This window comes from Loxodonta africana, chromosome 2, assembly GCF_030014295.1.
Source record: "Loxodonta africana isolate mLoxAfr1 chromosome 2, mLoxAfr1.hap2, whole genome shotgun sequence".
Lineage (NCBI taxonomy): Eukaryota > Metazoa > Chordata > Mammalia > Proboscidea > Elephantidae > Loxodonta > Loxodonta africana.
Genome location: NC_087343.1, coordinates 233064181 through 233087388, shown reverse-complemented (window position 1 = coordinate 233087388; position 23208 = coordinate 233064181). Strand labels below are relative to the sequence as shown.

At 39.8% G+C, this 23208-nt stretch overlaps 1 protein-coding gene across 5 annotated transcripts in view; it reads right to left on the bottom strand.

Moving 5' to 3' along the window:
- LOC135230415 (uncharacterized) overlaps positions 1-23208 on the bottom strand; it is a 66096-nt gene that overhangs the window by 41626 nt on the left and 1262 nt on the right. For 3 of the 5 annotated variants that reach the window (XM_064279670.1, XM_064279673.1, XM_064279674.1), the window contains exon 1: positions 22471-23206. The gene's annotated coding sequence lies outside the window, so the exon portion shown is untranslated. The other 2 variants (XM_064279672.1, XM_064279671.1) reach the window with 2 other exon arrangements.

Below are 23208 nucleotides of genomic sequence, written 5' to 3'. Positions count from 1 at the left end.
CAATCAAAAAATGGGCAAAGGACTTGAATAGACATTTCACCAAAAAAGACATTCAAATGGCCAACAAACACATGAAAAGATACTCAACATCATCAGTCATCAAGAGATGCAAATCAAAACCACAGTGAAGGTGCATTTCACCAGGCTGGTAGCATAATGGTTAAGAGCTCAGCTGCTAACCAAAAAGTCAGCGGGTTAAGAGCTCAGCTGCTAACCAAAAAGTCAGCGGTTCGAATCCACCAATTGCTCCTTGGAAACCCTATGAGGTAGTTCTATTTTGTCCTAGAGGGCTGCAACGAGTTGCAATCTACTTGAAGGCAATGGGTTTTTGTTTGTTTAGGTTGGCTTAAAAAAAAAAAAAAGTAACAAATATGGTCAGGGTGAGGATGTGGGGAAACTGGAACCATTATCCATTGCTGGTAGAATGCAAAATGGTACGACCACTGTGGAAAACAGTGTAGCAGTTCCTCAAAACACTAAAAACGCTATCAGATAACCCAGCAATTCCACTCCTAGGCATATACTGCAAAGACTTGAAAACAGAGACTTGAAGAGAGTAAACATTGTACACCAATGTTTACTGCAGCACTATTTAGAACAGCCAAACAACCTTAATGCCCATCAACAGACAAATGTATAAACAAAAATGTGGAGCATACATACAATGGAATACCATTCAGTCAGTAAGAGAAATGAAGTCTTGATACATGCTTTAATATGGATGGAGCTTAAAGACATTATGCTGAGTGAAACAAGTCGATCATAAAAAGATAAATATTGTACGGCCTCACTTACAGAGAAAGATAAGAAAAGGCAAATGTATAGAGACCAAAGTTTCTTAGTGGCTACTGGGACAGGAAAAAAAAAAAAAAATTTTTTTTTTTTTCCAGGAAGCAGGGGAAAAAAAGAGGGTTACTGCTTATAAGGAACCGAGGTTTGGGTTATGGTGATGGAAAAATTATATTCGTCAAAGTCAAGGTTATACAGCCAATTAATGAAACTGCTGTCATTAAGGTGAACACCTGTAAAAAGCTGAACTGGCAAAAGTTGTGCAACAGATATGTTTACAAAAACAACAACAACAAAAAGAGAGGAGCTGCTAAGACTGCTTCTGTACGACCAAATACCTCCTGGGATTTGGTTCCTTGGTTCAGAAGTTTAGGGTCATGGTTTCACGGGACATCCAAGTTAACTGGCCTAATACTGTGTTTAGTGCTTTTGTTCTACCTCCTTGTTTGCTGTGCAGTGCCTGGGGTCTTCAAAGCTTGCAATCTGCCATCCAAGGCACAACAACTGGTAACTATTTGCCAGAAGAAGGAGAAGAAGGAGAGTCAGGCACAGGAGGTAGAAATGGAATGTGTGGATAATTGCATCCATGAACAACTCCCTCATTTGCCAGGTGACCAGAAGACCTGGATGGTGCCTGACTACCATTACTGAACATTTTGATCCAAGATTCCACAGAAGAATTCTGATCAAAATGGGTAAAATGCAGAACACAACTTCAAATTCTCAGACTCAAGACTTTGTGGAGCCATGGGGGATGGACAAACTTCTGAAATTACTACCCTAAGATAACCTTAAACCTAAAACCAAAAATATCCCCTGAAGTCTTCTTAAAACCAAACAATACTTCAGCTTAACTAGTAAAGAATGCCTTGAGCATTATGTTCTTTTAAGACTTATTTATGTGGGATCAAACTGACGACACGATTCAAAAGATTATGTAAGAGTCTTAGGGTTTATGCTTATGGGGAAGGATTATCTCAGAAAAGGAGGGTGAGAATGGTTGCACAATTCAAAGAATGCAATCAATGTCACTAAATTGTACATGCAGAAAGTGTTGAATTGGTATATATTTTGCTGCATATACTCTCAGCAAGAAAAAAATTATTTTAAAAAGGCAAGGAAAACTATCTCAAAGACAAAAACATCTAAAAGAATAAAATACCTAGGAATTAATTTAACCAGGGAGGACAAAGACTTTTAACTGAACACCATAAAACACTGCTGAAAGAAATTAAACACCTAAATAAATGAAAACACATTCCACGTTCTTAATATTGTTAAAATGTCAATACTACTCAAACCAGTCAACAGATTCAATGCAATCCTTACACAAATTTCAACAGTTTATTAGCAGAAATGGAAAAGTCAAACCTCGAATTGATATGAAACTGCAAGGGGCTCCAAAAAGCCAAAGCAACCCTGAAAAATAAAAACTCTGTAAGAGGACTCAAACTTCTCTATTTCAAAAACTAGTATAAAGCTACAGTAATCAAAACAGTTTGGTACTGGTATAATGACAAAGATATAAATGAATTAAATAGAATTGGGAGTCCAGAAATAAATTCATTTTCTACAGTTAACTTATTTTTTTATAAGGTGCCAAATGCATTCAATTGGGGAATAGTCTTCAATAAATGGTGCTGAGAAAAAGACTGCAAAAGAATGACATTGGACCCATACCTCACACCATGTATGAAAACTAACTCAAAATAGATCAACGATCTAAATGTCAGAACTAAAAGCGTAAAATGCTAAGAATAAAACACGCTTTGGGATCCAGTTTCCAACAACGGATTCTAAGATATAACACCAAAAGCAGCACAAAAGATAAAACAGATAAATCCAGTTCTCCAAATTTAAAAACTTCCAAAGGATTTTTTTCAAGGAAGTTAAGAAACAACCTACAGAATCCAAGAAAATATTTAGGAACCATATATCTGATAAGGGTTTAGTATCCAGAATATTAAAAAAACCAAAACCAAAAAAACCCTAGAACTTAACAACAAAAAACAAACCACCAAATTTAAAAATGGGCAAAGCATTTGAACAGACATTTCTCTAAAGAACATACAAACAGCCAATAAGCACATAAAAAGATGCTCAACACAAGGGAGAATAAAGGAAACCAAAGACACAAGGGAAAGATTAGCTCAAAGAACTAATGGAACACAACTACTACAGCCTCCACCAGACTGAGTCCAGCACAACTAGATGATGCCCGGCTACCATCACCAACTGCTCTGACAGGGATCACAGTAGAGGGTCCCAGACAGAGTTGGAGAAAAATGTAAAACAAAATTCTAACTCACAAAAATAGACCAGACTTATTGGCCTGACAGAGACTGGAGAAGCCCCGAGAGTATGGCCCCCAGACACACTTTTAGCTCAGTAATGAGGTCATCATTCCTGAGGTTCATCCATCAGCCAAAGATTAAACAGACCCATAAAACAAAAGGAGACTTAACAGGGCACACCACCCCAGGGGCAAGGACAGAAGGCAGCAGGGGACAGGAAAGCTGGTAATGGGGAACCCAAGATTGAGAAGGGGAGAGTGTTGACATGTCGTGGGGTTGGCAACCACTGTCACAAAACAGTATGTGTATTAATTGTTAAATAAGAAACTAGTTCGCTCTGTAAATCTTCACCTAAACTACAATAAACTAAAAAAATTTTAACTTAAGGGAAAAAAGAGATGCTTGACACGTCATTAATCATTAGGGAAATGCAAATCAAAACCACAATAGCACTTCACTCTCACTAGGATAACTATTACCAGAAAAATAGAGGATAAGAAGTGTTGGCAAGGATATGGAAAAATTGGAACCCTAATCAACTGTTGGTGGGAATGTAAAATGGTGTAGTTGCTGTGGAAAAGTTTGGTGGTTCCTCATAAAGTTAAACACAGAATTACCATATGACTCCGCCATTGCACTATTAGGTATATACCTACCCAAAAGACTTGAAAGCAGGGTGTGATCATTATGGTTGTGTTTCAAATTGATTGGGCCGTGACTCTCAGTGGTTTGGCAGTCGTATAATGATGTAATCACTTCCATGATGAGAAGATATAATGTAATCACCTCAATGATAGGATCTGCTGTGAGTAGCCAATCAGTTGAAAGGGAGTTTCCTTGGGGGTGTGGTCTGCAATCAATATAGGAAGACTTGCTGGCAAGGCTCATGGACCTCTGCTCGTTCTGGATTCTGCAGCTGGCTCCTGTTTGTCTGACCTCCAGTTATTGGGACTGGAGATAGCAGCTTACCTGCCATCTTGCCTGCCGATTTTGGGTTCCCCAGCCCTGCAGCTATGTGATTCACAAGAAGCCTCCAGCCTGATCCATGGATTTAGGACATTCCAGCCTCTATGACATTAGCCATTTCCTTCACACAAATCTCTCTCCATATGTACTTATCCACTTTACTGAATTTGCTTCTCTAGAAAACCCAGCCTAAGACTCAGGGTCTGTTTCCTGCTTACCAATGTTCACTGGAGCATTATTATTGTTGTTGTTATTGTTAGATGCCGTCGAGTTGGTTCCAACTAATGGTGACCCTATGCAAAACAGAACAAAAAATTGCATGGTCCTGTGCCATTCTAACAATTGTTGCTATGTTTGAGCCCATTGTTGCAGCCATTGTGTCAATCCACCTCGTTGAGGGTCTTCCTCTCTTTCACTGACCCTCCGTCCACCTTACCAAGCGTGATGTCCTTCTGCAGGGACTGGTCCTTCCTGATAACATACCCAAAGTATGAGAGATGAAGTCTTGCTATCCTTGCTGCCAAGGAGAACTCTGGTTGTACTTCTTCCATGACAGATTGTTCATTCCTCTGGCAGTCCATGGTATACTCAATATTCTTCACCAACACCATTAACTCAAAGGCATTGATTCTTCTTCAGTCTTCCTTATTCATTGTTCAGCTTTCACATGCAGATGCGATTTAAAACACCATAGCTTGGGTCAGGCCAACCTTAGTCTTCAAGGTGACATCTTTGCTTTTTAACCCTTTAAAAAGGTCTTTTGCAGCAGATTTACCCAATGTGTCCTTTGATTTCCTGACTGCTGCTTCCATGGGTGTTGATTATGGATCCAGTAAAATGAAATACTTGACAACTTCAATCTTTTCTGTTTATGATGATGCTGCTTACTGGCCCAGTTGTGAGGATTTTTGTTTTCTTTATTGAGGTGTAATCCATACCGAAGGCTGTAGTCTTTGATCTTCATCAATAAGTGCTTCAAGTCCTCTTCACTTTCAGCAAGCAAGGTTTTGTCATCTGCATATTGCAGGTTGTTAACGAGTCTTCCTCCAATCCTGTTCCCTCATTCTTCTTCATATGGTCCATCTTTTCAGATTATTTCCTCAGCATACAGATTGAATAAATATGGTGAAAGCATACAACCCTGACACACGCTTTTCCTGACTTTGAACAATGCAGTATCCCCTTGTTCAGTTCCAACGACTCCCTCTTTATCTATGTACAGATTCTGCATGAGCACAATTAAGTGTTCTGAAATTCCCATCCTTGGCAATCATCCATAATTTGTTATGATCCACACAGTCGACTGCCTCTGCACAGTCAATGTAAAACAGAGGTAAACATCTCTGTGGTTATCTCTGCCTTCAACCGAGATTCATCCAACATCAGCAATGATACCCCTCTTTCCACCTCGTCTTCTGAATCTGGCTTGAATTTCTGGCAGTTCCCTGTTGATATACTGCTGCAGCTCATTCTACATGTATTTTCAGCAAAATTTTACTTGCGTGTAATATTAATACTGTTGGATAATTTCTGCATTCAGTTGCATCACCTTTATTTGGAATGAGCACAAATACCGATCTCTTCCAGTTGGCTGGCCAAGAAGCTGCCTTCCAAATTTCTTGGCATAGACAAGTGAGCACTTGCAGCACTGTATCTGTTTGTTGAAACATCTCAATTGGTAGTCCATCAATTCCTGGAGCCTTGTTTTTCTGCCAATACCTTCAGTGCAGCTTGAACCTCTTCCTTCAGTACCACTGGTTCCTGCTCATAGGCTACCTCCTGAAATGGCTGAATGTTGACCAATTCTTTTTGGTATAGTGACTGTGTATTCCTTCCATCTTCTTTTGATGCTTCCTGTGTCATCTAATATTTTCCTTATAGAATCTTTGAATATTGCATCTTCAGGCTTGAATTTTTTCTTCAGATCTTTCAGCTTGAGAAACATCCAGCATGTTCTTCCCTTTTGGTTTCCTAACTCCGGGTTACTTTACTTTGTCTTCTGGAGCCACCCTTTGAAATCTTCTGTTCAGCTCTTTTACTTCATCATTTCTTACATTTGCTTTAGATACCTGATGTTCAAGAGCAAGTTTCAGAGTCTCTTTTGACACCTATTTTGGTCTTTTCTTTCTTGTCAGTTTAATGACCTCTTGCTTTCTTCACGTATGATGTCCTTGATGTCATTCCACAACCTGTCTGGTCATTAGTGTTCAACGTGTCAAATCTATTCTTGAGATGGTCACTAAATTCAGGCGGGATATACTCAAGACTGTACTTTGGCTCTCCTGGACTTGTTCTAATTTTCTTTAGCTTCAACTTGAACTTACATATGAACAGTTGATGGTCTGTTCTGCAGTCGGCCCCTGGCCTTGTTCTGACTGATGATACTGAGCTTCTCCATCATCTCTTTACACAGATGTAGTTGATTTGATTCCTGTGTATTCCATCTGGCGAGGCCTGTGTATATAACTGACACTTATGTTATTCAAAAAAGATATCTGCAATGAAAAAGTCATTGGTCTTGCAAAATTCTATCCTGCGAGCTCCAGCATCGTTTCTATCACTGAGGCCATATTTTCCACCAGCCAATCCTTCTTTGTTTCCACCTTTTGCATTCCAATCACCAATAATTATCGATGCGTCCTGATTGCATGTTCAATCAATTGGAGATTGCAGAAGTTGTTAAAAAATCTTTAATTTCTTCATCTTTGACCTTAGTGGTTGGTGCATAAATTTGAAAAGTAGGTCACGTTAACTGATCTTCCTGGCAGGCATATGGATATTATCCTATCACTCGCAGCACTGTATTTCAGGATAGATCCTGAAATGTTTTTTGATGATGAATGCAATGCTATTCTTCTTCAGGTTGTTGCTGCTGGCATAGCAGACCATATGATTGTCCAATTCAAAATGGTCAGTATCAGTCCTTTTCAGCTCACTAACACCTAGGACATTGATGTTTATGTGTTCTATTTTGTTTTTTATCATTTCCAATTTTCCTAGATTCATACTCTGTACATTCCAGGTTCCGATTATTAATGGATATTCGCAGCTGTTTCTTCACATTTTGAGTCATGCCACATCAGGAAACGAAGGTTCCAAAAGCTTGACTCAATCCACGTCATTAAGTTAACTCTACTCTGAGGAGGCAGCTCATCTTCTGGGACAGCCTCTGACAATGTTCCACTGCTATCCAGAAGGTTTTCACTGGCTAATTCTTTTCAGAAATAGACCACTAGGTCCTTCTTCCTAGTCTGCCTTAGTCTGGAAGCTCACTAAAACCTGTCCACCATGAGTGGCCCTGCTGGTATCTGAGTACCAGTGGCAGAAATTCCAGTGTCACAGGAAATCGCAAGCCCCCACAGTACAACAAAATGACAGACACGTGGGGGGAGCATTATTAACAATTGCCAAAAAGTGGAAACAACCTAAGTATTCATCAACAGATGAATGGATAAAATGTGGGATATCCATACAATGCAGTAATTCAGCCATGAAGAAATATGAAGTTCTGATACATGTTAAAACATGGATGAACCTTGAAAAGATTACACTGAGTGAACTAAGTCAGACACTACTGGACAATAGTGTATGACCCACCTATATAAAATACCTAGAACAGGCAAATGCATAGAGACCAATGTTTATTAGAGCTTACTAAGGGCAGGTGGGAGGGGAAAATAGAAAGTTATTCCTTAAGGAGTATGGAGTTTCTGTTAAGGGTGATAACAAAAAAATTTGGAAATGGATAGGGATGACAACTGCACAGCATGGTGAATGTAATAAATGTAACTGAATTGTACATATACAAATAGTTGAAATGCCAAATGTTTTGTTATACATATTTTATCACACACACACACAAAATCCATTTGTCTAACTTGCTCTTTGAATGGGATCTTTACCTATGTGTGATTTCATAACGCCATCTGGAAAATGTTGGTTTGCTGAGTTATTCAGTTCTTCCAAACGTTGACACAGTTCATTAAATAATATCACCATTACTATCCTATCATTATTACCACAAATGTCTCTACTAGAATGCTATCAAGCTCAAGGTAGGCCATACAGGTATCCCCAAATTCTAATTTTTTGCCTGAAAGCTCCAATTTTATCATTAGTAACAAGTTCATTTTGTTCATTTTCAAAGAAATGTTTGCCAAATACCAAAGTCTGAATAACAATGGTTTTTCAGTTGTTTTTTCAATTAAAGAAGATACTACATGAAAATGGGGAGGGAGGTAGCTGAGCTAGCAACTCAATCACACAAATTCTTTCCCTCTGCAGCACATACCCATTTTATCACACAGACACTCTAGAGCCAAGTATAGTGAAATTTAATTCGTACTGAAAAAGAATCTGAAGGAAAAATGAATTTTTTTTTTTAACTGTATGACATGAAGTATTCATGACAGAGAAGAATATACACTACTAGAAAATTCAGTGCCACTGCCTTGATTTCCTGCTAAGGTATCAGCTGTTTTACTCAGCATTGCTTTTGCATCTTTAAACCAAACATCAAAGAGAAAAGGGTGGGGGCTAAGATGGCTGACTAGGTATAAGCTACCTCGGATCTCTCCTGCAACAAAGACTCGCAAAAACAAGTGCATCAATCACATACGTGACAATCTACGAACCCTGACCATCAAACACAGATCTAAAGAGTTGACCTGAGTGACAGGGACTGGAACGAACAACCACGGGGAAGCAGTGACTGTTTTCAGAGCCTGAAGCCAGCGTTCCAGTCAGGAAACCTTGGCGCCGGGCTTTGGACTGGGCGCAGGGGAGCTGAGCACGCCATCCTGAGACGGCGCAAACACGGGACGCAGCCCTAGCCCCCAAAAGTGACCTCGGGGGAAGCCCAGCCAGTGCACGCAGGTAGCACAGCAACGCAGCTGACAGAAGTCACCGGGAAGCAGCGACTGGTTTTGGGAGCCTGGAGTGCAGAGTTTCAGCCGGGGAACCTTGGCGCTGGGCTTCGGACTGGGAGCGGAGGAACTGAACATGGCTTCTGAGACAGCACAAGCATGGGACGCGGGCCTGACCTTCGCCGGCAATCTCTACCCAGCCAGCGCACACAGTCGACTCAACACGCCCCTCGGGAATCTCAGATAAAACAGTCATCCCAAGCAAGATAATTAACTTTGTCTATATTCTGGGGTGTTACTCTCTCCTATTTATCGGAAAACTCCCCTCCCCTTCCCAGGCGGCTTCATTAACATTGGGATTTCCTGAGCCAGAGAGTGACGTGTGCTGCACGGTTTTTTTTTTTTTTTTGGTCTTTTCCTAACCCATTCTCCTGGCCTGAGAGAAGCAGCTACAAAAAACCCAGGGACCAAAAATCCTTCCCTAATTGGACTAAAAACACAGAACCAGCTCCAGCCAAACATATGTGATCCACAGCCTTGGGCTTTCATCCCTACAGGGAACAAGGTGGCTATTATAATGCAAAGGCAATTCTGATAGGGATCAGACTAATTTTTTTTAGCAGATTACTGGAAAGACGAGTTTCCCAGGTCTGATATCTCTGTGTATTCAACAGAGCTCTCACGGACCCATAACAGGGAACTGAGGGCTGAAGCTCCCCCCAGACCACCTAGCCTCCTGCCTTAGGGGTCTAAAGAGGGTGACACCTACCAATTTGTAGAGGTACTTGCATTGGGGGCCTAAGGTACAGCAGCAGAGCCCACCCACCAAAGTGCTTTAGGAATAGAGACACACCTACCTCACTGGAACTTGAGGGAAGCCTGTCAGCATCCTGCCCCTCCTGGAGTGTGAACCCCTGCTGCTACTAGAATCTGGTGAACACAACTATCACCACTACTTCTCTAGGTGGATAGGTGAGAGTCTGCACCACACACTTGATGACCCAAAATCAGATTCTACTCAAGAATAGTAAATGGATTCTTAGGCTTATATATCTGGTAACCGCCCAAACCAGCTAGTAATAGGATATAAGTGATTCAAGGGCTACAACATTCAAGAGAGCACAATCTAGTAGCCCATCTACGAATATTGAAAGAAAACAAAACAAGATGAGACTCAGTGAGCAAATATAGAATAAATCACTACAATATCTTAGAGATGGCTCGGAGACAGCAGGTGATATCAAACCACATAAAGAAGCAGACCGTGACTGCTCAACTAAAAATCAAAATCTTTCCCAAATGAAGATACAAACCTGGAATTGCCAGATGCAGAATATAAAAAACTAATTCACAGAATGCTTCAAGACATCAGGGATGACCTCAGAAATGAAATAAGGCAATCTACAGAAAAAGCCAAGGAACACACTGATAAAGCAGTTGAAGAACTCAAAAAGATTATTCAAGAACAGAGTGGAAAAATGAATAAGCTGCAAGAATCCATAGAGACAGCATTCAGAAATCCAAAAGATTAACACTAAAATTACAGAATTAGACAACTCAACAGGAAGTCAAAGGAGCAGACTCGAGCAACTGGAATGCAGGGTGGGGGATCTGGAGGAGAAGGGAACTGACACCAATATAGCTGAAAAAAAAATCAGATAAAAGAACTAAAAAAAAAAATGAAGAAACCCTAAGAATCATGTGGGAAGCTATCAAAAAGAATAACTTGCATGTGATTGGAGTCCCAGAACACGGAGGGATAACAGAAAATACAGAGAGAATAGTTGAAGATCTGTTGGCAGAAAACTTCCCTGACATCATGAAAGACGAAAGGGTATCTATCCAAGATGCTCATCGAACCCCATTCAAGACTGATCCAAAAAGAAAATCACCAAGACATATTATCATGAAACTTCCCAAAACCAAAGAAAAAGAGAAAATTTTAAAAGCAGCCAGGAATAAAAGAAAGGTCTCCTACAAAGGAGAATCAGTAAGAATAAGTTCAGACTACTCAGTAGAAACCATGCAGTCAAGAAGGCAATGGGATGACATATATAGAACACTGAAGGAGCAAAACTGCCAGCCAAGGATCATATATGCAGCAAAACTCTCTCTCAAATATGAAGGCGAAATTAAAACATTTACAGATAAACACAAGCTTAGAGAATTTGCAAAAACCAAACCAAAGCTACAAGAAATACTAAAGGAAATTGTTTGGTCAGAAAACCAATATCAGATACCAGCACAACGAAAGGTCACAGAACAGAACATCCTGATATCAACTCAAACAGGGAAATCACAAAAACAAATTAAGATTAATTTTAAAAAGAAAAAAAAAAACACTCCAAACAGGGAATCATTGAAGTCAATATGTAAAAAATCACAATAATCAAAAAGAGGGACTAAATACAGGTCGCACAGAACTGCCATATGGAGTGGGAAACAAGGCGATAAAAGACAATACAAGTTAGGTTTTTACTTAGAAAAATAGGGGTAAATATTAAGGTAACCACAAAGAGGTATAACAATTCCATAACTCAAAATAAAAACCAAGAAAAACATAATGACTCAGCAAACATAAAGTCAAATACTATGAAAATGAGGAACACAGAATTTACAAAGAAAAACGTCTCAGCAGAAAAATTAAGTGGAAAAATGAAATACTCAACACACATAAAAAGGCATCAAAATGACAGCAGTAAACACATACATATCTATAATTACGCTGCACGTAAATGGACTAAATGCACCAATATAGGGACAGAGAGTCTCAGGCTGGATAAAGAAACACAATCCATCTATATGCTGCCTACAAGAGACACACCTTAGACTTAGAGACACAAACAAACTAAAACTCAAAGGATGGAAAAAATATATCAAGCAAACAACAAACAAAAAAGACCAGGAGTAGCAATATTAATTTTTGACAAAATAGACTTTAAAGTTAAATCTACTACAAAGGATAAAGAAGGACACTACATAATGATAAAAGGGACAATTACCAGGAAGATATAACCATATTAAATATTTATGCACCCAATGACAGGGCTGCAAGATACATAAAACAAACTTTAACAGAACTGAAAAGTGAGATAGACACCTCCACATTTATAGTAGGAGACTTCAACACACCACTTTGGAGAAGGACAGGACTTCCAGTAAGAAGCTCAATAGAGACACCGAAGACCTAATTGCTACAATCAACCAACTTGACCTCATTGACTTATACAGAACACTCCAACCAACTGCTGCAAAGTATACTTTTTTTTCTAGCGCACATGGAACATTCTCTAGAATAGACCACATATTAGGTCATAAAACAAACCTTTGCAGAATCCAAAACATCGAAATATTACAAACCATCTTCTCAGACCACAAGGCCATAAAAATGGAAATCATAACAGAAATATTACGGAAAAGAAATCAAATACTTCGAAATTGAACAATACCCTCCTGAAAAAAGACTGGGTTATAGAAGACATTAAGGAGGGAAAAAAGAAATTCATAGAATGCAATGAGAATGAAAATACTTTCTATCAAAACCTCTGGGACACAGCAAAAGCAGTGCTCAGAGGTCAATTTATATCGATAAATGCACGCATACAAAAAGAGCCAAAATCAGAAAACTGTTCCTACAACTTGAACAAATAGAAAGCGAGCAACAAAAGAATCCATCAGGCACCAGAAGGAAACAAATAATAAAAATTAGAGCTGAACTAAATGAATTAGAGAACAGAAAAACAATCGAAAGAATTAACAAAGCCAAAAGCTGGTTCTTTGAAAAAATTAACAATATCGATAAACCATTGGCCAGACTGACTAAAGAAATACAGGAAAGGAAACAAATAACCCGCATAAGAAATGAGATGGGCCACATCAAAACAGACCCAACTGAAATTAAAAGAATCATATCAGATTATTATGAAAAATTGTACTCTAACAAATTTGCAAACCTTGAAGAAATGGATGAATTCCTGGAAAAACACTACCTACCTAAACTAACACATTCAGAAGTAGAACAACTAAATAGACCCATAACAAAAAAAGAGATTGAAACGGTAATCAAAAAACTCCCAATAAAAAAAGCCTGGGCCCGGACAGCTTCACTGCAGAGTTCTACCAAACTTTCAGAGAAGAGTTAACACCACTACTACTAAAGGTATTTCAAAGCATAGAAAATGACCAAATATTACCTAACTCATTCTATGAAGCCACCACATCCCTGATACCAAAACCAGGTAGAGACGTCACAAAAAAAGAAAATTACAGACCTGTATCCCTCATGAACATAGATGCAAAAATCCTCAACAAAATTCTAGCCAATAGAATTCAACAACATATCAAAAAAATAATTCACCACGACCAAGTGGGATTTATACCAGGTATGCAAGCTTTTGGTTTAATATAAGAAAAACCATTAATGTAAGCCACCATATAAATAAAACAAAAGACAAAAACCACATGATCTTATCAATTGATGCAGAAAAGGCATTTGACAAAGTCCAACACCCATTCATGATAAAAACTCTCAGCAAAATAGGAATTGAAGGAAAATTCCTCAACATAATAAAGGGCATCTTTTTTTTTTTTTTTTTTTAATACACAGCCAACAGCCAACATCACTCGAAATGGAGAGAGCCTGAAAGCATTTCCCTTGAGAAAGGAAACCAGACAAGGATGCCCTTTATCACTGCTCTTATTCAACACTGTGCTAGAGGTCCTAGCCAGAGCAATTAGGCTAGACAAAGAAATAAAGGGCATCCGGATTGGCAAGGAAGAAGTAAAATTATCTCTATTTGCAGATGACATGAGCTTATACACAGAAAACCCTAAGGAATCCTCCAGAAAACTACTGAAACTAATAGAAGAGTTCGGCAGAGTCTCCAGTTATAAGATAAACACACAAAAATCACTTGGATTCCTCTACATCAAGAAAAAGAACATCGAAGAGGAAATCACCAAATCAATGCCATTCACAGTAGCCCCCAAGAAGATAAAGTACTTAGGAATAAATCTTACTAAAAATGTAAAAGACCTATACAAATAAAACTACAAAGTACTACTACAAGAAACTAAAAAGGACCTACATAAGTGGAAAAACCTGCCTTGCTCATGGATAGGAAGACTTAACATAGTAAAAATGTCTATTCTACCAAAAGCCATCTATACATACAATGCAATTCCAACCCAAATTCCAACCCAAATTCCAATGCCATTTTTTAATGTGATGGAGAAACAAATCACCAACTTCATATGGAAAGGAAAGAAACCCCGGAGAAGTAAAGCATTACTGAAAAAGAAGAAAGTGGGAGGCCTCACTCTACCTAATATTAGAACATATTATACTGCCACAGTAGTCAAAACAGCCTGGTACTGGTACAACAACAGGCACATAGACCAATGGAACAGAATTGAGAACCCAGATATAAATCCATCCATATATGAGGAGCTGATATTTGACAAAGGCCCAGTGCCAGTTAATTGGGGAAAAGATAGTCTTTTTAACAAATGGTGCTGGCATAACGGGATATCCATTTGCTAAAAAATGATACAGGACCCATACCTCACACCATGCACAAAAACTAACTCCAAGTGGATCAAAGACCTAAACATAAAGACTAAAACGATAAAGATCATGGAAGAAAAAATAGGGACAACGTTAGGAGCCCTGATACAAGGCATAAACAGAATACAAAACATTACCAAAAATGACGAAGAGAAACCAGATAACTGGGAGCTCCTAAAAATCAAACACCTATGCTCATCTAAAGACTTCACCAAAAGAGTAAAAAGACCACCTTCAGATTGGGAAAGAATTTTCAGCTATGACATCTCCGACCAGCGCCTGATCTCTAAAATCTATATGATTCTGTTAAAACTCAACCACAAAAAGACAAACAACGCAATCAAAAAGTGGGCAAAGGATATGAACACGTACTTCACTAAAGAAGATATTCAGGCAGCTAACAGATACATGAGAAAATGCTCTCGATCATTAGCCATTAGAGAAATGCAAATTAAAACTACGATGAGATTCCAACTCACTCCAACAAGGCTGGCATTAATCCAAAAAACACAAAATAATAAATGCTGGAGAGGCTGCAGAGAGATTGGAACTCTTATACACTGCAGGTGGGAATGTAAAATGGTACAACGACTTTGGAAATCTATCTGGCGTTTTCTTAAAAAGTTAGAAATAGAACTACCATACAACCCAGAAATCCCACCCCTCGGAATATACCCTAGAGAAATAAGAGCCTTCACACGAACAGATATATGCACACCCATGTTTACTGCAGCTCTGTTTACAATAGCAAAAAGCTGGAAGCAACCAAGGTGTCCATCAACGGATGAATGGGTAAAGAAATTGTGGTAGATTCACACAATGGAATACTACGCATCGATAAAGAATAGTGACGAATCTGTGAAACAGTTCATAACATGGAGGAACCTGGAAGACATTATGCTGAGTGAAATTAGTCAGAGGCAAAAGGACAAATATTGTATAAGACCACTATTATAAGATCTTTAGAAATAGTATAAACTGAGAAGAACACATACTTTTGTGGTTAAGGGGGGGGAAGGAGGGAGGGTGGCAGAGGGTTATTTACTGATTAGTTAGTAGATAAGAACCACTTTAGGTGAAGGGAAGGACAATACTCAATACATAGAAGATCAGCTCAATTGGACTGGACCAAAAGCAAAGAAGTTTCCGGGATAAACTGAATGCTTCAAAGGTCAGCGCAGCAAGGGCGGGGCTTTAGGGACTATGGCTTAAGGGGACTTCTAAGTCAATTGGCAAAATAATTCTATTATGAAAACATTCTGCATCCCACTTTGAAATGTGGCGCCTGGGGTCTTAAATGCTAACAAGCAGCCATCTAAGATGCATCAATTGGTCTCAACCCACCTGGATCAAAGGAGAATGAAGAACATCGAGGTCACAGGATAACTATGAGCCCAAGAGACAGAAAGGGCCACATGAACCAAGAGACTCACATCATCCTGAGACCAGTAGAACTAGATGGTGACTGGCCACAACCGATGACTGCCCTGATAGGGAGCACAACAGAGAAGCCCTGAGGGAGCAGGAGATCAGTGGGATGCAGACCCCAAATTCTCATAAAAAAGACCGGACTTAATGGTCTGACTGAGACTAGAGGAATCCCAGCGGTCATGGTCCCCAAATCTTCTGTTGGCCCAGGACAAGAACCATTCCCAAAGACAACTCATCAGACATGGAAGGGACTGGACAATGGGTTGGAGAGAGATGCTGACGAAGAGTGAGCTACTTGTATCAGGAGGACACTTGAGACTGTGTTGGCATCTCCTGTCTGGAGGGGAGATAGGAGGGTAGAGAGGGTTAGAAACTTGCAAAATTGTCAGGAAAGGAGAGACTGGAAGGAGGGAGCGGGCTGACTCATTAGGGGGAGAGCAAGTGGGAGTATGGAGTAAGGTGTATATAAGCTTGTATGTGGCAGACTGACTTGATTTGGAAACTTTCACTTAAAGCACAATAAAAATTATTAAAATAAATAAATAAAAGAGAAAAGGGCATATAATATTTTATTATTAATATGAACAGGTTTTAGTCCTAAGGGTTCAAGGACTACACTTTGAAAACTACTGACTTACATACACAAACAAGTCTTTAAAATGTAAGATATGTGCATATTTAAATTAAAACTAAAACGCCTATTGCCAGTGGAGACCATTTCGACTCATAGTGACCCTATAACCAGTGCCTTCGAGATGAGTATGACTAGTGACCCTATAAAACTGTCCCATCAGGTTTTCAAGGCTGTAGTCTTTACAGAAACAGACTACCACATCCTTCTCCCACACAGTGGCTGGATTTGAACTGCTGACCTCTTAACCACTGAGCCATAAGGGATCTAAAACATCTCTAGATGTCAAAATGTCCCCCAGAAGCAAAATCCTATCCTACCCAACATTGAGAATTAATTAGTGTTTTGGACGAAAACCATTTAGAAAGTCTAACCTTGCCTGTTTTTTTTTTTTACAAAAAGAAAAAAAAAAAAAGGAATAAACTCAATTTTAGGTCTATGTTCCCTCCTTTCCTAAACTTAATCATTTGATGATGGAATGCAATTGTCCATTCTGAGTCCCACCTACAAACAACACTTGAATACCATTACCAAATTAAACTTTTCCTACTAGGGAAATGAGGTTACCAATTTCAAGAGTGATATCTTCTATATCTCACACACATTGCAAAGGGAAGATAGACCAAGGTTTCCCAACCATGGGAGTGCACACCAAAATAACCTGAGGTGCTTTTTCAATATGTCAGGATACCATCTAAGCCACACCAAATCAGAATTCATTCAGCAATTACTTGAGTGTCCACTATACGCAAAGCACTGTTAATAGGTGATAGGGATTGTCTCAGTCATCTAGTGCTGCCTTAACAGAAATACCACAAATGCAGGGGTTTAACAAAAAGAAATTAATTCTCTCACTGTCTAGTAGGCTACAAGTCCAAATTCAGGGCGCCAGATCCAGGGGAAGGCTTTCTCTCTCCGTCAGCTCTGGAGGAAGGTCCTTGTCATCAGTCTTCCCCTGGTCTGGGAGCATCTCACACAGGAACCTTAAGTCCAAAGGACACACTCTGCTTCTGGCACTGCTTTCTTGGTGGTATGAAGTCCCCAACTCTCTGCTTACTTCCCCTTCATCTCTTCAGAGATAAAAGCTGGTGCAGGCCACACCCCAGGGGAACTTCCTTTATACTGGATCAGGGATGTGACCTGGTAAGGGTGTTAAAATCCCAACCTAATCCTCTTTAACATAAAATTACAATCACAAAATGGAGAAGGACCACACAATACTGGGAATCATGGCCTAACCAAGTAAACACACATTTTTGAGGGGGATATAATTCAATCCATGACAGGGATACAGCAATATATAAAAGACACATGGTCCCTGTCCTCTTAAAGTTCATATTCCAGTACAGGGAGATACCATAAACATGTAGAAAAGTAAACAGGATTACCTCAGTCTATTAAAAAAAACAAAACACATGGGAAAGCTTAGTCCAAAGGGCTAATGGACCACAACTACCACAATCTCTGCCAGGCTGAGCCCAGAAAAACTAGATGGTGCCCGGCTTCCACCACCAACTGCTCTGATAGGAATCATAATACAGGGTCCTTGGACAGAGCAGCAGAAAAATGAAGAACAAAATTCAAATTCAAACACACAAAAAGGACCAGACTTGCTGGTCTGACAGAACCTTGAGAAATCACAAGCCTATGGCCCCTGATACCCTTTTAACTCAGTAGAAAAGTACTCCAGAGGCTCGCTCTTAGGCCAAAGATTAGACAAGTCTATATGGCAAACAATAGCACACTTGAGGGACTGGCTGCATAATTTAACCACGTTTATGAGACGAAATGAATACACCAGCCCAAAAGGAAAGATAAGAAAGCAGGAAGGGACAGGCAACTGAACAAATGGAAACAGGGAACCCAGCGTGAAGGGGAGAGCATTGGTCCATCAAAGGGTTGGCACCCAATGTCCTAAAACAATTTGTGTATTAATTCTTTAATGAGAAACCAATTTGCTCTGTAAACTTACACCTAAAACATAATTGAAAAAAAAGGCAAATAGAAAAAACTATAATGGGACCAATTGCACTACATTCTCACCAGTATCAGTAAAGATATAACCAAAGTATTCAATGGTCTAAGTGAAAGTTATATTTTTATATTTAGAAAGGCCATGACATAATTATGTCCATAAATTCAAAATTACTTGTTCTATGTTTGGTGGTTGGCAAAACTATGGCTCCTAACTTTGGGAAATTTTAAGCTCAAGCCTAAATAGGTAAATTCTCTCACAGTTTCAATTTTAACTTACATCACTTCAATGAAAACAATGTTAAATTCCTGAAAACAGTAGAATTTAATGGTTTTATGAATAAGGGGGGAAAAGAGCACCTGTACTCCCGAAGGCAACTTTGGGCAATAAGTAAGGGTGATCCAAAGCAAGGTATTCCCCAGAAATTACTCAAAAGAAAAAAGCATCCCTTGGCAAGCTGGCAATCACAAGGATTGTTTACAAAGGAATCAGGCAGGGATTCTGTATTTTTTACTTCTGTGAAGAACTGGTAGCAAAAATTTGAAGGCAGTCAATTTACTGCTCTTAAATTTCTTCTAAGAAGCAAGTACAAAGCCTCTTACCTAGCCTATCTATGGTTTAAGAAAAAAAAAAAAAAAAAAAAAGTTGTGGGTTCCAAGTAAGTAAAAGGCCAAACACTTCCCTGTTATGTCAACTACTAAAAGGCACTGCTATTATCAGCCCAGCCTTCCTTGAACAGTCAAAAATAAATAAGATGCCAGAGGATGTTTAGGCTTTAGTACACACCCCACTCCATACACACAAACAATAAGCAATCTGTTCAGCCTGTAACAAACCAAAACACCAGCTGCTGTCCAGTCAATTCCAACTCATGGCAACCCCCTGTGTGTCAGAGCAGAGCTGTGCTCCACAGGGTTATCGATGGCTGTTTTTTTGTAAGAAGATTATCAGGCCTTTCTTCCAAAGCACCTCTGGGTGGACTCCAACCTCCAATCTTTTGGTTAGGAGCTGAGCACGTTAACCATTTGCCCCAGCCGGGGCTCCCATAATAGTGGTTTTCTCAAACTGTTGCTGGACAAACCTCACAGAGAGCTCTCATGATTCCCTCTCCATATACTATACATCACTGTCACAAATTTGTAAATATTTCATGCCTGCAGGGAAGTAGTTTCTTGGATACAAACAGCTTTAAACTGCCCAAAAGAATGAAGGACCAATTCCAGAGAAAAAGGCAGATTCACCTTCCTCTTTGAACCTGTGATTTGTCACTACCATCTCTAAGCATTCAGAGCCCAGTCTTTGCAAAGTTGGTTCCTAAAGGCTCAAACTGAATGACAAAACTCTAAATAAAATTTTCCAACGGTTGCCACCCCACAGCTGTAAGAACAAATTTCAAGCCCCTTAGCTTAGAATTGCTCCTATATATTCTTCCTCCCCTAGTCTCATCTCCTGCCATCCCTCCTCAGTCCTCATCAACTAACACCATGTATAAAATCATCAGGCACATAATCCCCAGTTGACAAGATGGGAGGATAAAGATGAAAGTCAGGTACTGTCTTTGTGCTGTGCCACAGGGCCCTCTCCCAGGCCTTGTCTGGAGTCTTTCTTTGCTTGTACCCTTTCTGATTATAATAAACGGGTAAATGTAGGTACAAGTAAAGGAGCCCTAGTGGCACAATGGTTAAGCTCTCTGCTGTTAACCAGTGGTTCGAGCCCACCCAGCGGTTCCGCAGGAGAAAAGACCTGGCAATCTGCTCTCGTAAAGATTATGGCCTAGGAAACCCTACAGGGCAGTTATACTCTGTCAAAAGGGTTACTCTGAGTTGGAATCAACTCAACAGCACACAACAACAACAAATTAAAAAGTTTCCGTGAATTTTATAAGCAGTTAGAGAGAATTAGCAAACCCATAGGGGGCAATAAGCCAGCAGGGGTTAGCAGGACAGAGATTTGTGAAGACCCAGGTCTGGGCAGCTGGGTGACACAGAAAGGCTGCACAGGCTAGTCCCAGGGGACGAGAAAGAGAGAGAGAGAGAGAGACAGAGAGAGAGAGAGAGGGGCCAGCTGGTCTGAAGTGATGGGAGTTGTGCAGACTTCTGAGCCTACGGCTGGTACCCAATGACCTTGGCCCTAGGTGGCCAGGGATGAGGTCTAGTTTAACTCTGGGTGGTTAGGGTAAGACACACAAAGTGCCATGTAAGTGACTGGTGACAAGGAAATGATAAAGGTGAGGTTTGCCCAGCTTGTCCCTTTAGCAGTACATACACTTTGAAAAACACTGCTCTAACCAGACTGTGCAAATCAAAAGGTCAAGGCTTCTAAGGAGGTCAGTTTGTGGCCACACTGAACTGAGCAACTAAGTGAAGTAGGCTTAATACAGCAAAGCTCTGGTTCACTGGAAGAACCAAGGATGAAAGAAGCTGTGGTCAGAAAAAAGAAATTTCAAGTTCAGAACTGCGGCTCCAAGGAGCAAAGAGGGGCACAAGGTGAGCAGGTAAGGAGTTCATTTGACATTAATTGAGTCTGTAAGCTTTAGAAGGTGAAACACTGTCAGTAAGGAGAAAATACAAACGAGTTAATTACGAACATTTAAAAAGCAACAGTTCAACAGCCAATACATAAGTGGTTCTAAAGCCAGTAATTTACCAAACCTGAAACGTGAGGCTGTCGAGTCGATTCCAACTCATAACGACCCAACAGGACAGAGCAGAACTGCCCCACAGCGTTTCCAAGGAGTGGCTGGTAGATTTACTGCCGGCCTTCTGGTTAGCATCTGGGTTCTTAAGCGCTATGGCACCAGGACTCCAGTAATTCATGAGAACATAAAAAATAGTCTCTGTAGTGATCACTTGTAACAGTCAAACCTTCAGAGCATCTACATTTAAGTGAAGGTGATATATAGAAATTCAGTTTTATGACAAAAGATAAGCTAAAAGATCACTTATTCTATTAAAGGACTTCACATTTTAAATAATTTACAGTAAGTTTCTTTAAAATAACAAGTTCATCCATTGTCAAGTGAGTAGATTAGCCATTACTGAACATACACACAATCACCTAGAAACATTTCTATAGGACATACAGCCCATATTTCATTTTCCCCCTTGACTAGCTTCTCTATTAGGAAATACTCTAACCAGGTTCTCTCTCACTGTCCCTGCTACAAGATCACTTGAGAATGTCTGCAAGGTTACCTAGCTCCTTGGCCTCATTTGCTGAAGTCTCTTGATCCCAGACATCTTTCCTATTTGAATCCTGCAGGCTCTCACAGACACGCTAGTTTCTAACTACTTGCTCGTACCTCGAATTAGGCTACTTATCTGTCTTGCCTAACTAATGCCACACTTGCTACTCTGATCTAGTCCCCTGGTTTCTATCCTACTGATGCTGCAGTCGCTTACATATCCTTTAAAAGCCAACTGTTGTTAACAAACAAGTCCAACAAACTCCAAGAGCATGCCACGCCTACTTCTCCAGGTTGTGGCTGTCACTTGCTCAGCCTTTTATAGTTCTCCTGGGAACGCTTTCCTCACGCTGGTTAACGATCCAGTTTGACACTGCAACCACACACTGCCTAGCGTGTAAGCTTTCAAAACTGGGGGAAATCCCTAAGTATTTAGAGAACTATGCAATATAGAAGACTCGTTTATTCATCTACACATGCACCCATCTACAACACACACATGCATATACACACACAGACACACACACACAGCTACTAACCTCAAGGGTGGAGGTTCGGACCCACCCAGTGGCACTACGGAAGAAAAACCTGGCGATCTGCTTCCATAAAGACTACATCCAAGAAAATCCTACAGGGTGCAGTTCTACTCTACACACATGAAGTCGTCATGTCAGAATCAACTGGACAGCAATGGGTTTGACAAGACAGACAGATATATCTTTCCAAGTCCTGTTTGATTAATTATGTGATTTTACCCTACGGAACTTACACAGATTTAGCATACCATGCTTAGGAAGAAAGTAGGTTCTTTCTGACTTTCACCATTCCCAATTCAAAATTTCCCTGCAAAAGAAGAGGGAAAGAGTAAATATCATCAATAAGGTTTTCTTTAAATTTTTTTCTTTGTTAATTGCAGGAAACATCTAACAACATAATCTGCATCAAGACTAAAATCTATAGTTCTCTTAAATAATTTTCTTAGTGATAGAGATTAAGAAAAGGCACATGTTCAGCACACCCCATGTAACACAAATCTACCAAAAATGTACTTGTTTTTGATTTTCTAAAGGGAATCCACCAGGCGCTCCTTGGAAACTCTGTCCTCTAAGGTCACTAGGAGTTGGAATCAATTCAATGGAAACAGGTTTGGTTTTTTTCGTTTAAAGGGGTATTTTAAAGAGGTTAGGTATGACTCCTGTCCAACAAGTATAAAAGAGAACAATCTTACAAAAGGGATATAAACATCAAGAAGGACTCCATCCACTCCACCTTGGGTTCAATTAGCCACTTCTCCCTTGGTGCTCCAAAGTACAGGTAAGATAATTGCCCTTATCTAAGGCCATCTTATTCCACACCAGAAGGCAGACCCTTTGTTTTATATATAGATGTATCCCCAGCATCAAAGACCAGGAGGCAGTAAGCATGCAAATGTTTGTCATTTAATAAAATTATCAGGATGTTAACAAAAGCATTTCCATTAAAATTATTACAGAAAAAACCACAATAT